Source organism: Oncorhynchus clarkii, chromosome 23, assembly GCF_045791955.1.
Source record: "Oncorhynchus clarkii lewisi isolate Uvic-CL-2024 chromosome 23, UVic_Ocla_1.0, whole genome shotgun sequence".
Classification (NCBI taxonomy): domain Eukaryota; kingdom Metazoa; phylum Chordata; class Actinopteri; order Salmoniformes; family Salmonidae; genus Oncorhynchus; species Oncorhynchus clarkii.
Window position 1 is genome coordinate 62,131,926 of NC_092169.1, and position 16,313 is coordinate 62,148,238.

Consider the following 16,313-nt stretch of genomic DNA (forward strand, 5'->3'; position numbering starts at 1 on the left):
TCATGTAGAGGACTGTCTGTGTGCTGTAGGGAGAGACTGATTGTGTGTGTCTGTGTGCTGTAGGGAGAGACTGATTGTATGTGTCTGTGTGCTGTAGGGGAGACTGATTGTGTGTGTCTGTGTGCTGTAGGGAGACTGATTGTGTGTGTCTGTGTGCTGTAGGTAGACTGTGTGTGTGTGCTGTAGGGAGAGACTGATTGTGTGTGTCTGTGTGCTGTAGGAGAGAGACTGATTGTGTGTGTCTGTGTGCTGTAGGGAGAGACTGATTGTGTGTGTCTGTGTGCTGTAGGGAGAGACTGATTGTGTGTGTCTGTGTGCTGTAGGGAGAGACTGATTGTGTGCTGTAGGGAGAGACTGATTGTGTGCTGTAGGGAGAGACTGATTGTGTGCTGTAGGGAGAGATTGATTGTGTGCTGTAGGGAGAGACTGATTGTGTGCTGTAGGGAGAGACTGATTGTGTGCTGTAGGGAGAGACTGATGTAGGGAGAGACTGATTGTGTGTGTCTGTGTGCTGTAGGGGAGACTGATTGTGTGTGTCTGTGTGCTGTAGGGAAAGAGACTGATTGTATGTGTCTGTGTGCTGTAGGGAGACTGATTGTGTGTGTCTGTGTGCTGTAGGTAGAGACTGTGTGTGTGTGCTGTAGGGAGAGACTGATTGTGTGTGTCTGTGTGCTGTAGGAGAGAGACTGATTGTGTGTGTCTGTGTGCTGTAGGGAGAGACTGATTGTGTGTGTCTGTGTGCTGTAGGGAGAGACTGATTGTGTGTGTCTGTGTGCTGTAGGGAGAGACTGATTGTGTGCTGTAGGGAGAGACTGATTGTGTGCTGTAGGGAGAGACTGATTGTGTGCTGTAGGGAGAGACTGATTGTGTGCTGTAGGGAGAGACTGATTGTGTGCTGTAGGGAGAGACTGATTGTGTGCTGTAGGGAGAGACTGATTGTGTGCTGTAGGGAGAGACTGATTGTGTGCTGAAGGGAGAGACTGATTGTGTGCTGTAGGGAGAGACTGATTGTGTGCTGTACGGAGAGACTGATTGTGTGCTGTAGGGAGAGACTGATTGTGTGCTGTAGGGAGAGACTGATTGTGTGCTGTAGGGAGAGACTGATTGTGTGCTGTAGGGAGAGTCTGATTGTGTGCTGTAGGGAGAGACTGATGTAGGGAGAGACTGATTGTGTGTGTCTGTGTGCTGTAGGGGAGACTGATTGTGTGTGTCTGTGTGCTGTAGGGAGAGACTGATTGTGTGTGTCTGTGTGCTTTAGGGAGAGACTGATTGTGTGTGTCTGTGTGCTGTAGGGAGAGACTGATTGTGTGTGTCTGTGTTCCACTGTGACCTTCCTCAGATAGCAGCGTTCTGTCCCCCCCCTCCCCCGGCTGTCGGAACCTTTCACAGGATGATGAAGCCTCGAGACACACACACACACACACACACACACACACTACTTAGCTCTGCATGAGCTGCAGCCCACTCTTTTGCATTCCAGTGCACTCAGCCTTATCAAATATTTACTGTTGAGTTATGGCTGCTACTCGCTCTGCAAGGGAACGGACAGGGAAGGCTGATGTTTAGGGCTGCTACTCGCTCTGCAAGGGAACGGACAGGGACAGGGAAGGCTGATGTTTAGGGCTGCTGCCCGCTCTGCAAGGTAACGGACAGGGAAGGCTGATGTTTAGGGCTGCTACTCGCTCTGCAAGGGAACGGACAGGGACAGGGAAGGCTGATGTTTAGGGCTGCTGCCCGCTCTGCAAGGTAACGGACAGGGAAGGCTGATGTTTAGGGCTGCTACCCGCTCTGCAAGGTAACGGACAGGGAAGGCTGATGTTTAGGGCTGCTACTCGCTCTGCAAGGGAACGGACAGGGACAGGGAAGGCTGATGTTTAGGGCTGCTGCCCGCTCTGCAAGGGAACGGACAGGGAAGGCTGATGTTTAGGGCTGCTACCCGCTCTGCAAGGTAACGGACAGGGAAAGGGAAGGCTGATGTTTAGGGCTGCTACCCGCTCTGCAAGGTAACGGACAGGGAAGGCCGATGTTTAGGGCTGCTACCCGCTCTGCAAGGGAACGGACAGGGAAGGCTGATGTTTAGGGCTGCTACTCGCTCTGCAAGGTAATGGACAGGGACAGGGAAGGCTGATGTTTAGGGCTGCTGCCCGCTCTGCAAGGTAACGGACAGGGAAGGCTGATGTTTAGGGCTGCTACTCGCTCTGCAAGGGAACGGACAGGGACGGCTGATGTTTAGGGCTGCTGCCCGCTCTGCAAGGGAACGGACAGGGAAGGCTGATGTTTAGGGCTGCTACCCGCTCTGCAAGGTAACGGACAGGGAAAGGGGAGGCTGATGTTTAGGGCTGCTACCCGCTCTGCAAGGTAACGGACAGGGAAGGCCGATGTTTAGGGCTGCTACCCGCTCTGCAAGGGAACGGACAGGGAAGGCTGATGTTTAGGGCTGCTACCCGCTCTGCAAGGTAACGGACAGGGAAAGGGAAGGCTGATGTTTAGGGCTGCTACCCGCTCTGCAAGGTAACGGACAGGGAAGGCCGATGTTTAGGGCTGCTACTCGCTCTGCAAGGTAACGGACAGGGACAGGGAAGGCTGATGTTTAGGGCTGCTACTCGCTCTGCAAGGTAACGGACAGGGAAGGCCAATGTTTAGGGCTGCTACTCGCTCTGCAAGGTAACGGACAGGGAAGGCCGATGTTTAGGGCTGCTACCCGCTCTGCAAGGTAACGGACAGGGAAGGCTGATGTTTAGGGCTGCTACCCGCTCTGCAAGGTAACGGACAGGGAAGGCCGATGTTTAGGGCTGCTACCCGCTCTGCAAGGTAACGGACAGGGAAGGCTGATGTTTAGGGCTGCTACCCGCTCTGCAAGGTAACGGACGGGGAAGGGGAAGGCTGATGTTCAGGGCTGCTACCCGCTCTGCAAGGTAACGGACAGGGAAGGCCGATGTTTAGGGCTGCTACCCTCTCTGCAAGGTAACGGACAGGGAAGGGGAAGGCTGATGTTTAGGGCTGCTACCTGCTCTGCAAGGTAACGGACAGGGAAGGCTGATGTTTAGGGCTGCTACCCGCTCTGCAACGGAACGGACAGGGAAGGGGAAGGTTGATGTTTAGGGCTGCTGCCCGCTCTGCAAGGTAACGGACAGGGAAGGCTGATGTTTAGGGCTGCTACCCGTTCTGCAAGGTAACGGACAGGTAAGGCTGATGTTTAGGGCTGCTACCCGCTCTGCAAGGGAACGGACAGGGAAGGGGAAGGTTGATGTTTAGGGCTGCTACCCGTTCTGCAAGGTAACGGACAGGTAAGGCTGATGTTTAGGGCTGCTACCCGCTCTGCAAGGTAACGGACAGGGAAGGCCGATGTTTAGGGCTGCTACCCGCTCTGCAAGGTAACGGACAGGGAAGGCTGATGTTTAGGGCTGCTACCCGCTCTGCAAGGGAACGGACAGGGAAGGGGAAGGCTGATGTTTAGGGCTGCTACCCGCTCTGCAAGGTAACGGACAGGGAAGGGGAAGGCTGATGTTTAGGGCTGCTACCCGCTCTGCAAGGTAACTGACAGGGAAGGCTGATGTTTAGGGCTGCTACCCGCTCTGCAAGGTAACGGACAGGGAAGGCCGATGTTTAGGGCTGCTACCCGTTCTGCAAGGTAACGGACAGGGAAGGCTGATGTTTAGGGCTGCTACCCGCTCTGCAAGGTAACGGACAGGGAAGGCCGATGTTTAGGGCTGCTACCCGCTCTGCAAGGTAACGGACAGGGAAGGCTGATGTTTAGGGCTGCTACCCGCTCTGCAAGGGAACGGACAGGGAAGGCTGATGTTTAGGGCTGCTACCCGCTCTGCAAGGGAACGGACAGGGAAGGCTGATGTTTAGGGCTGCTACCCGCTCTGCAAGGTAACGGACAGGGAAGGGGAAGGCTGATGTTTAGGGCTGCTACCCGCTCTGCAAGGTAACGGACAGGGAAGGCTGATGTTTAGGGCTGCTACCCGCTCTGCAAGGGAACGGACAGGGAAGGCTGATGTTTAGGGCTGCTACCCGCTCTGCAAGGGAACGGACAGGGACAGGGAAGGCTGATGTTTAGGGCTGCTACCCGCTCTGCAAGGTAACGGACAGGGACAGGGAAGGCTGATGTTTAGGGCTGCTACCCTCTCTGCAAGGTAACGGACAGGGAAGGGGAAGGCTGATGTTTCAAAGGAGAGTGTGGTGTTTCTCTGGTGTGTAGCTGTGTGTTGACATAGAGGGATCCCTCCCTGTCACAGTGCTGAGTGGGATCCCTCCCTGTCACAGTGCTGAGTGGGATCCCTCCCTGTCACAGTGCTGAGTGTTGACATAGAGGGATCCCTCCCTGTCACAGTGCTGAGTGGGATCCCTCCCTGTCACAGTGCTGAGTGGGATCCCTCCCTGTCACAGTGCTGAGTGGGATCCCTCCCTGTCACAGTGCTGAGTGTTGACATAGAGGGATCCCTCCCTGTCACAGTGCTGAGTGTTGACACAGAGGGATCCCTCCCCGTCACAGTGCTGAGTGTTGACACAGAGGGATCCCTCCCCGTCACAGTGCTGAGTGTTGACATAGAGGGATCCCTCCCTGTCACAGTGCTGAGTGTTGACATAGAGGGATCCCTCCCTGTCACAGTGCTGAGTGTTGACATAGAGGGATCCCTCCCCGTCACAGTGCTGAGTGTTGACACAGAGGGATCCCTCCCTGTCAGGTAATAACATGGCTATATACAGGAAGTACCTGGTAATAACATGGCTATATACAGGAAGTACCTGGTAATAACATGGCTATATAGAGGGAGTAGTAATAACATGGCTCTATACAGGAAGTACCTGGTAATAACATGGCTCTATACAGGAAGTACCAGGCAATAACATGGTTATATACAGGAAGTACCTGGTAATAACATGGTTATATAGAGGGAGTAGTAATACCAAAGCTATATACAGGAAGTACCTGGTAATAACATGGCTATATACAGGGAGTAGTAATAACATGGCTATATACAGGAAGTACCTGGTAATATCATGGCTATATACAGGCAGTACCTGGTAATAACATGGATATATACAGGAAGTACCTGGTAATAACATGGCTATATGCAGGAAATACCTGGTAATAACATGGCTATATGCAGGAAATACCTGGTAATTACATGGCTATATACAGGAAGTACCAGGTAATAACATGGCTATATTCAGGAAGTACCAGGTAATAACATGGCTATATACAGGGAGTACCAGGTAATAGCATGGCTACATACAGGAAGTACCAGGTAATAACATGGCTATATACAGGAAGTACCAGGTAATAACATGGCTATATACAGGAAGTACCAGGTAATAACATGGCTATATACAGGAAGTACCAGGTAATAAAATGACTATATACAGGGAGTTCCAGTACCTAGTGAATGTGCATTGGTACCAGGTAATTGAAGTAATTGAGGTAGATGTGTACAGGGGTACCAGGTAATTGGGGTAGATGTGTACAGGGGTACCAGGTAATTGAGGTAGATGTGTACAGGGGTACCAGGTAATTGAGGTAGATGTGTACAGGGGTACCAGGTAATTGAGGTAGATGTGTACAGGGGTACCAGGTAATTGAGGTAAATATGTACAGGGGTACCAGGTAATTGAGGTAGATATGTACACATAACTAGGAATATAGTTACAGTACACTGTTGCTACTGTTTGTTATCGGTATGTGATGAGGCAAAAGAGTTAACTATTTAACTAACTATTTAACTGTCTTATGGCTTGGGTGTATAAGCTGTTCAGGGTCCTGTTGGTTCCGGTACCGCAGTGTCCTGTTGGTTCCGGTACCGCAGGGTCCTGTTGGTTCCGGTACCGCAGGGTCCTGTTGGTTCCGGTACCGCAGGGTCCTGTTGGTTCCGGTACCGCAGGGTCCTGTTGGTTCTAGTACCGCAGGGTCCTGTTGGTTCTGGTACCGCAGGGTCCTGTTGGTTCTGGTACCGCAGGGTGCTGTTGGTTCCGGTACCGCAGGGTCCTGTTGCACCATCGCTACTGCAGGGTCCTGTTGCACCATCGCTACCGCAGGGTCCTGTTGCACCATCGCTACCGCAGGGTCCTGTTGGTTCTGGTACCGCAGGGTCCTGTTGGTTCTGGTACCGCAGGGTCCTGTTGGTTCCGGTACCGCAGGGTCCTGTTGGTTCCGGTACCGCAGGGTCCTGTTGGTTTCCGGTACCGCAGGGTCCTGTTGGTTTCCGGTACCGCAGGGTCCTGTTGCACCATCGCTACCGCAGGGTCCTGTTGGTTCCGGTACCGCAGGGTCCTGTTGGTTCCGGTACCGCAGGGTCCTGTTGGTTCCGGTACCGCAGGGTCCTGTTGGTTCCGGTACCGCAGGGTCCTGTTGGTTCCGGTACAGCAGGGTCCCGTTGCACTATCGGTACCGCAGGGTCCCGTTGGTTCCGGGTACCGCAGGGTCCCGTTGGTTCCGGGTACCGCAGGGTCCCGTTGGTTCCGGGTACCGCAGGGTCCCGTTGGTTCCGGTACCGCAGGGTCCTGTTGCACCATCGGTACCGCTTGCCATGTGGTCGCACAGAGACTTGGCTGGGTGGAGTGTGTGTTTGGGTGGAGTCTGTGTGTGTTTGGGTGGAGTCTGTGTGGGTGGAGTCTGTGTGTGTGTGGGTGGAGTCTGTGTGGGTGGGTGGGTGGGTGGAGTCTGTGTGGGTGGGTGGGTGGCTGTAGTCTGGGTGGGTGGGTGGGTGGAGTCTGTGGGTGGGCCACTGTGTGTCTTATTACAGGACGGGGAGAAACGGTCATTTGACGGTCAACGTCTAATTTCCTTTCATTTGAAACATGTTTGCTCTGGTCTCAGTCGAACAATACAGCCTTTATGAGAAAGGCATGTTTGGGAGAGAGACTGCAGATTGAGGAACCAGCGGGAACTGACACATGCTGTATCCCGTTTTACCAAGAGGGATCAGTGCTCGTTAGTATATGCTTTGACAGTTTGCATTTATAGTGGCCATTTTGTTGTCTTGTATTCAAAAGTGACTTAAGACTGTGAGAGATTAGTGTTATTTCTGTCTCACAGATGTGTTCTCTTTATATCAGCCAGGCCTGGTGAGCCATCTGAGGTTGAACAGTGTTTATACTGTATCTTTGGTCATTACTGGGCTGTTTCTCTGTTGTATCACTGTGGGAAACCAGGTTATACTACAGGTTATATTACTGTGGGAAACCAGCTTATATTACTGTGGGAAACCAGGTTATATTACAGGTTATATTACTGTGGGAAACCAGGTTATATTACAGGTTATATTACTGTGGGAAACCAGGTTATATTACAGGTTATATTACTGTGGGAAACCAGTTTATATTACTGTGGGAAACCAGGTTATACTGGGCTGTTTCTCTGTTATATTACTGTGGGAAACCAGTTTATATTACAGGTTATATTACTGTGGGAAACCAGGTTATATTACTGTGGGAAACCAGTTTATATTACTGTGGGAAACCAGGTTATATTACTGTGGGAAACCAGGTTATATTACAGGTTATATTACTGTGGGAAACCAGTTTATATTACTGTGGGAAACCAGGTTATATTACTGTGGGAAACCAGGTTATATTACTGTGGGAAACCAGTTTATATTACTGTGGGAAACCAGGTTATATTACTGTGGGAAACCAGGTTATACTGGGCTGTTTCTCTGTTATATTACTGTGGGAAACCAGGTTATATTACAGGTTATATTACTGTGGGAAACCAGGTTATATTACTGTGGGAAACCAGGTTATACTACAGGTTATATTACTGTGGGAAACCAGCTTATATTACTGTGGGAAACCAGGTTATATTACAGGTTATATTACTGTGGGAAACCAGTTTATATTACTGTGGGAAACCAGGTTATATTACAGGTTATATTACTGTGGGAAACCAGTTTATATTACTGTGGGAAACCAGGTTATATTACTGTGGGAAACCAGGTTATATTACTGTGGGAAACCAGATTATATTACTGTGGGAAACCAGGTTATATCACTGTGGGAAACCAGGTTATATTACTGTGGGAAACCAGGTTATATTACTGTGGGAAACCAGATTATATTACTGTGGGAAACCAGGTTATATCACTGTGGGAAACCAGGTTATATTACTGTGGGAAACCAGGTTATATTACTGTGGGAAACCAGATTATATTACAGGTTATGTTACTGTGGGAAACCAGTTTATATTACTGTGGGAAACCAGGTTATATTACTGTGGGAAACCAGGTTATATTACTGTGGGAAACCAGGTTATATTACTGTGGGAAACCAGGTTATACAGGGCTGTTTCTCTGTTATATTACTGTGGGAAACCAGGTTATATTAGTGGGAAACCAGGTTATATTACTCTGGGAAACCAGGTTATATTACTGTGGGAAACCAGGTTATACTACTGTGGGAAACCAGGTTATATTACTGTGGGAAACCAGGTTATATTACTGTGGGAAACCAGGTTATATTACAGTGGGAAACCAGGTTATATTAGTGGGAAACCAGGTTATATTACTGTGGGAAACCAGGTTATATTACTGTGGGAAACCAGATTATATTACAGTGGGAAACCAGGTTATATTACTGTGGGAAACCAGGTTATATTACTGTGGGAAACCAGGTTATATTACTGTGGGAAACCAGATTATATTACTGTGGGAAACCAGGTTATATTACTGTGGGAAACCAGGTTATATTACTGTGGGAAACCAGGTTATATTACTGTGGGAAACCAGGTTATATTACTGTGGGAAACCAGATTATATTACTGTGGGAAACCAGGTTATATTACTGTGGGAAACCAGGTTATATTACTGTGGGAAACCAGGTTATATTACTGTGGGAAACCAGGTTATGTTACTGTGGGAAACCAGGTTATATTACTGTGGGAAACCAGATTATATTACAGTGGGAAACCAGGTTATATTACTGTGGGAAACCAGGTTATATTACTGTGGGAAACCAGGTTATATTACTGTGGGAAACCAGATTATATTACTGTGGGAAACCAGGTTATATTACTGTGGGAAACCAGGTTATATTACTGTGGGAAACCAGGTTATATTACTGTGGGAAACCAGGTTATGTTACTGTGGGAAACCAGGTTATATTACTGTGGGAAACCAGGTTATATTACTGTGGGAAACCAGGTTATATTACTCTGGGAAACCAGGTTATATTACTGTGGGAAACCAGGTTATATTACTCTGGGAAACCAGGTTATATTACTGTGGGAAACCAGGTTATATTACAGGTTATATTACTGTGGGAAACCAGGTTATATTACTGTGGGAAACCAGTTTATATTACTGTGGGAAACCAGGTTATATTACTGTGGGAAACCAGGTTATATTACAGGTTATATTACTGTGGGAAACCAGTTTATATTACTGTGGGAAACCAGGTTATATTACTGTGGGAAACCAGGTTATATTACTGTGGGAAACCAGTTTATATTACTGTGGGAAACCAGGTTATATTACTGTGGGAAACCAGGTTATACTGGGCTGTTTCTCTGTTATATTACTGTGGGAAACCAGGTTATATTACAGGTTATATTACTGTGGGAAACCAGGTTATACTACAGGTTATATTACTGTGGGAAACCAGCTTATATTACTGTGGGAAACCAGGTTATACTACAGGTTATATTACTGTGGGAAACCAGCTTATATTACTGTGGGAAACCAGGTTATATTACAGGTTATATTACTGTGGGAAACCAGTTTATATTACTGTGGGAAACCAGGTTATATTACAGGTTATATTACTGTGGGAAACCAGTTTATATTACTGTGGGAAACCAGGTTATATTATTGTAGGAAACCAGGTTATACTGGGCTGTTTCTCTGTTATATTACTGTGGGAAACCAGGTTATATTACTGTGGGAAACCAGGTTATATTACTGTGGGAAACCAGATTATATTACTGTGGGAAACCAGGTTATATCACTGTGGGAAACCAGGTTATATTACTGTGGGAAACCAGGTTATATTACTGTGGGAAACCAGATTATATTACTGTGGGAAACCAGGTTATATCACTGTGGGAAACCAGGTTATATTACTGTGGGAAACCAGGTTATATTACTGTGGGAAACCAGATTATATTACAGGTTATGTTACTGTGGGAAACCAGTTTATATTACTGTGGGAAACCAGGTTATATTACTGTGGGAAACCAGGTTATATTGCTGTGGGAAACCAGGTTATATTACTGTGGGAAACCAGGTTATACAGAGCTGTTTCTCTGTTATATTACTGTGGGAAACCAGGTTATATTAGTGGGAAACCAGGTTATATTACTCTGGGAAACCAGGTTATATTACTGTGGGAAACCAGGTTATATTACTGTGGGAAACCAGGTTATGTTACTGTGGGAAACCAGGTTATATTACTGTGGGAAACCAGATTATATTACAGTGGGAAACCAGGTTATATTACTGTGGGAAACCAGGTTATATTACTGTGGGAAACCAGGTTATATTACTGTGGGAAACCAGGTTATATTACTGTGGGAAACCAGGTTATATTACTGTGGGAAACCAGGTTATATTACTGTGGGAAACCAGGTTATGTTACTGTGGGAAACCAGGTTATATTACTGTGGGAAACCAGGTTATATTACTGTGGGAAACCAGGTTATATTACTCTGGGAAACCAGGTTATATTACTGTGGGAAACCAGGTTATATTACTCTGGGAAACCAGGTTATATTACTGTGGGAAACCAGGTTATATTACTGTGGGAAACCAGGTTATATTACTCTGGGAAACCAGGTTATATTACTCTGGGAAACCAGGTTATATTACTCTGGGAAACCAGGTTATATTACAGTGGGAAACCAGGTTATATTACAGTGGGAAACCAGGTTATATTACAGTGGGAAACCAGGTTATATTACTCTGGGAAACCAGGTTATATTACTGTGGGAAACCAGGTTATATTACTGTGGGAAACCAGGTTATATTACTGTGGGAAACCAGGTTATACTACTGTGGGAAACCAGGTTATATTACAGTGGGAAACCAGGTTATATTACTCTGGGAAACCAGGTTATATTACTGTGGGAAACTAGGTTATACTACTGTGGGAAACCAGGTTATACTGCTGTGGGAAACCAGGTTATATTACTGTGGGAAACCAGGTTATATTACTGTGGGAAACCAGGTTATACTACTGTGGGAAACCAGTTTATATTACTCTGGGAAACCAGGTTATATTACTGTGGGAAACCAGGTTATATTACTGTGGGAAACCAGGTTATATTACTGTGGGAAACCAGGTTATATTACTGTGGGAAACCAGGTTATATTACTGTGGGAAACCAGGTTATATTACTGTGGGAAACCAGGTTATACTACTGTGGGAAACCAGGTTATACTACTGTGGGAAACCAGGTTATATTACTGTGGGAAACCAGGTTATACATTTCAAGACTAAAGACTGGTAAATGTTATCTGGATGTGGTTCTTGAGTGTGGTGTGTCCCAGAGTGTGTGTGTGGTGTGTCCCAGAGTGTGTGTGTGGTGTGTCCCAGAGTGTGTGTGTGGTGTGTCCCAGAGTGTGTGTGTGGTGTGTCCCAGAGTGTGTGTGTGGTGTGTCCCAGAGTGTGTGTGTGGTGTGTCCCAGAGTGTGTGTGTGGTGTGTCCCAGAGTGTGTGTGTGGTGTGTCCCAGAGTGTGTGTGTGGTGTGTCCCAGAGTGTGTGTGTGGTGTGTCCCAGAGTGTGTGTGTGGTGTGTCCCAGAGTGTGTGTGTGGTGTGTCCCAGAGTGTGTGTGTGGTGTGTCCCAGAGTGTGTGTGTGGTGTGTCCCAGAGTGTGTGTTTGTGGTGTGTCCCAGAGTGTGTGTTTGTGGTGTGTCCCAGAGTGTGTGTTTGTCGTGTGTCCCAGAGTGTGTGTTTGTCGTGTGTCCCAGAGTGTGTGTGTGTGTGGTGTCCCAGTGTGTGTGTGTGTGGGGTGTGTCCCAGAGTGTGTGTGTGGGGTGTGTCCCAGAGTGTGTGTGTGGGGTGTGTCCCAGTGTGTGTGTGTGGGGTGTGTCCCAGAGTGTGTGTGTGGGGTGTGTCCCAGAGTGTGTGTGTGGGGTGTGTGTGTGGGGTGTGTCCCAGAGTGTGTGTGTGGGGTGTGTCCCAGAGTGTGTGTGTGGGGTGTGTCCCAGAGTGTGTGTGTGGGGTGTGTCCCAGAGTGTGTGTGTGGGGTGTGTCCCAGAGTGTGTGTGTGGGGTGTGTCCCAGAGTGTGTGTGTGGGGTGTGTCCCAGAGTGTGTGTGTGGGGTGTGTCCCAGAGTGTGTGTGTGGGGTGTGTCCCAGAGTGTGTGTGGGGTGTGTCCCAGAGTGTGTGTGGGGTGTGTCCCAGAGTGTGTGTGGGGTGTGTCCCAGAGTGTGTGTGGGGTGTGTCCCAGAGTGTGTGTGTGGGGTGTGTCCCAGAGTGTGTGTGTGGGGTGTGTGTCCCAGAGTGTGTGTGTGGGGTGTGTGTCCCAGAGTGTGTGTGGGGTGTGTGTCCCAGAGTGTGTGGGGTGTATCCCAGAGTGTGTGTGTGGGGTGTGTATCCCAGAGTGTGTGTGTGGGGTGTGTCCCAGATTGTGTGTGTGGGGTGTGTCCCAGAGTGTGTGTGTGGGGTGTGTCCCAGAGTGTGTGTGGGGTGTGTGGGGTGTGTCCCAGAGTGTGTGGGGTGTATCCCAGAGTGTGTGTGGTTTGTCCCCCAGTGTGTGGGGTGTGTCCCAGAGTGATTATCTGCATAGTGGAGTCTTTTGTTTAGACATGTAGCTAGCTAGCTAAACAATGACCCATAATCCCAACTCATAACGTTACTACCCTGCATGAATCTGCAGGTAGCTAACCAACCAGGTTCAATGGTAGCTAGCTAACATTAGACTATAACTAGCAATGCAAATGGCTCTGAGATACAAATAATATTACTGCACAGATCATACATGTAGTGTTAGCTAGCTAACAGTACACTTTAACTTGAAATGACAATTACACACAATGGTCAGGTTTTCTGCCACTGTACTGTCTGTCTCTCTAGCTGTCTCTGTCTCGAGCTGTCTCTGTCTCGAGCTGTCTCTGTCTCGAGCTGTCTCTGTCTCGAGCTGTCTCTGTCTCGAGCTGTCTCTCTCTCTACCTGTCTCTCTCTCTCTCGCTCTCTCGCTCTCTCGCTCTCTCTCTCTCTCGCTCTCGCTCTCTCTGGCTGTCTCGCTCTCTCGCTCTCTCGCTCTCTCGCTCTCTCGCTCTCGCTCTCTCTCGCTCTCTCTCGCTCTCTCTCGCTCTCTCTCGCTCTCTCTCGCTCTCTCTCGCTCTCTCTCTCTCTCGCTCTCTCTCTCTCTGGCTGTGTCTCGCTCTCTCTCTCTCTCGCTCGCTCTCTCTGGCTGTGGCTCGCTCTCTCTGGCTGTGTCTCGCTCTCTCTCTCTGGCTGTGTCTCGCTCTCTCTCTCTGGCTGTGTCTCGCTCTCTCTCTCTGGCTGTGTCTCGCTCTCTCTCTCTGTCTGTGTCTCGCTCTCTCTCTCTGGCTGTGTCTCGCTCTCTCTCTCTGGCTGTGTCTCGCTCTCTCTCTCTCTGGCTGTGTCTCGCTCTCTCTCTCTCTGGCTGTGTCTCGCTCTCTCTCTCTCTGGCTGTGTCTCGCTCTCTCTCTCTCTGGCTGTGTCTCGCTCTCTCTCTCTCTGGCTGTGTCTCGCTCTCTCTCTCTCTGGCTGTGTCTCGCTCTCTCTCTCTCTGGCTGTGTCTCGCTCTCTCTCTCTCTGGCTGTGTCTCGCTCTCTCTCTCTCTGGCTGTGTCTCGCTCTCTCTCTCTCTGGCTGTGTCTCGCTCTCTCTCTCTCTGGCTGTGTCTCGCTCTCTCTCTCTCTGGCTGTGTCTCGCGCTCTCTCTCTCTGGCTGTGTCTCGCGCTCTCTCTCTCTCTGGCTGTGTCTCGCGCTCTCTCTCTCTCTGGCTGTGTCTCGCGCTCTCTCTCTCTCTGGCTGTGTCTCGCGCTCTCTCTCTCTCTGGCTGTGTCTCGCGCTCTCTCTCTCTCTGGCTGTGTCTCGCGCTCTCTCTCTCTCTGGCTGTGTCTCGCGCTCTCTCTCTGGCTGTGTCTCGCTCTCTCTCTCTGGCTGTGTCTCGCTCTCTCTCTCTCTCTGGCTGTGTCTCGCTCTCTCTCTCTCTCTGGCTGTGTCTCGCTCTCTCTCTCTCTCTGGCTGTGTCTCGCTCTCTCTCTCTCTCTGGCTGTGTCTCGCTCTCTCTCTCTCTCTGGCTGTGTCTCGCTCTCTCTCTCTCTCTGGCTGTGTCTCGCTCTCTCTCTCTCTCTGGCTGTGTCTCGCTCTCTCTCTCTCTCTGGCTGTGTCTCGCTCTCTCTCTCTCTCTGGCTGTGTCTCGCTCTCTCTCTCTCTCTGGCTGTGTCTCGCTCTCTCTCTCTCTGGCTGTGTCTCGCTCTCTCTCTCTCTGGCTGTGTCTCGCTCTCTCTCTCTCTGGCTGTGTCTCGCTCTCGCTCTCTCTCGCTCTCTCTCTCTCGCTGTCTCTGTCGCTCTGTGTCTGGCTCTCTCTCTGTCTCTCTGTCTGTGTGAGTTTCTATATTTATCTGCCCTAGGACAGTCAGATGGAGCTCCTGCCTGCAGTGCAGTGTACCACAGGGTTGGTTGGACAGCAGCTGTAGCCTCGTTTCAACTCCTCCGATTAGGGACTGTTGACACACAACCCTGACTGTCTAACAAATGGCACCCTATTCCCTATGTAGTGCACTACATGGCACCCTATTCCCTGTGTAGTGCACTACATGGCACCCTACTCCCTGTGTAGTGCACTACATGGCACCCTATTCCCACGGCACCCCAGTCACCTACCAGACCGTGTTTACTCACTTAGTGACGGTCTGATGATACAAAAACTCTGTAATCTGGCCTGCCCTGTGCCCTGCCCTGTGCCCTGCCGTGTGCCCTGCCCTGAGCCCTGCTCTGTGCCCTGCTCTGAACTCTGTGCCCTGCCCTGTGCCCTGCTCTGAACTCTGTGCCCTGCTCTGAACTCTGTGCCCTGCTCTGAGCCCTGCTCTGTGCCCTGCTCTGTGCCCTGCTCTGTGCCATGCCCTGTGCCCTGCCCTGTGCCCTGCTCTGAACTCTGTGCCATGCCCTGTGCCCTGCTCTGAACTCTGAGCCCTGCCCTGTGCCCTGCCCTGTGCCCTGCCCCGTGCCATGCTCTGTGCCCTGTGCCATGCTCTGTGCCCTGTGCCCTGCTCTGAACTCTGTGCCATGCCCTGTGCCCTGCTCTGAGCCCTGCTCTGTGCCCTGCTCTGAGCCCTGCAGAGCCCTGCTCTGACAGAATCCTCCCTACTCAGACTCACACCCAGGCCACGTGATGGTCTGTTCCTATACACTACTCTGACAGAATCCTCCCTACTCAGACTCACAACCAGGCCACGTGATGGTCTGTTCCTGTACCCTACTCTGACAGAATCCTCCCTACTCAGACTCACACCCAGGCCACGTGATGGTCTGTTCCCGTACCCTGCTCTGACAGAATCCTCCCTACTCAGACTCACACCCAGGCCACGTGATGGTCTGTTCCTATACACTACTCTGACAGAATCCTCCCTACTCAGACTCACAACCAGGCCACGTGATGGTCTGTTCCTGTACCCTACTCTGACAGAATCCTCCCTAATCAGACTCACACCCAGGCCACGTGATGGTCTGTTCCCGTACCCTGCTCTGACAGAATCCTCCCTACTCAGACTCACACCCAGGCCACGTGATGGTCTGTTCCTGTACCCTACTCTGACAGAATCCTCCCTACTCAGACTCACACCCAGGCCACGTGATGGTCTGTTCCTGTAGTGTAGCAGTTGGAATGCATCTGAGTGGCTGTGTGCCTGTGTGACTGTGTGTGTTGCTGCAGCAGTGAGATGGAGGGAAGATGAGAGAGTTGAGCCCTGCAGGGAGGCTGATAGACATTGACATCAGAGATGGGTGATCAGCGGGGGTGAAGAGAGGGAGAAGAGAGGAGGAAGAGGCATATCAGAGTGACAGGCTGCCTTTGAACTGTCTGATAGCAGCAGCTCTCTGCAGCAGTGTTCCTCTCTTTAGTTGTCTGTTTCTGTCTATGACTTCCATCATCATCATAATCATTATTATCATCATTACCATCATTATCAACATCATTATCAACATATGATTATTTATTATTATCATTATTAAAATCACCATCATCATTATTAAAATCATTATTATTATTATTCCTTCCTCCAAACAGTTGTTAATTGTGCAGACGTTTTCCCCTGACTAAATGTTTTAAATCTTAATGTTTCAGACCTTCAGTGCTGGTGAGATTCTGCCTGTATTCCCTCCACCCTCTAGGAAACACGTG

The 16,313-nt window shown here is 49.6% G+C and overlaps 1 protein-coding gene across 1 annotated transcript in view; it reads left to right on the plus strand.

Moving 5' to 3' along the window:
* LOC139381221 (probable JmjC domain-containing histone demethylation protein 2C) overlaps positions 1-16,313 on the plus strand; it is a 235,668-nt gene that overhangs the window by 94,977 nt on the left and 124,378 nt on the right. The window lies entirely within an intron of this gene.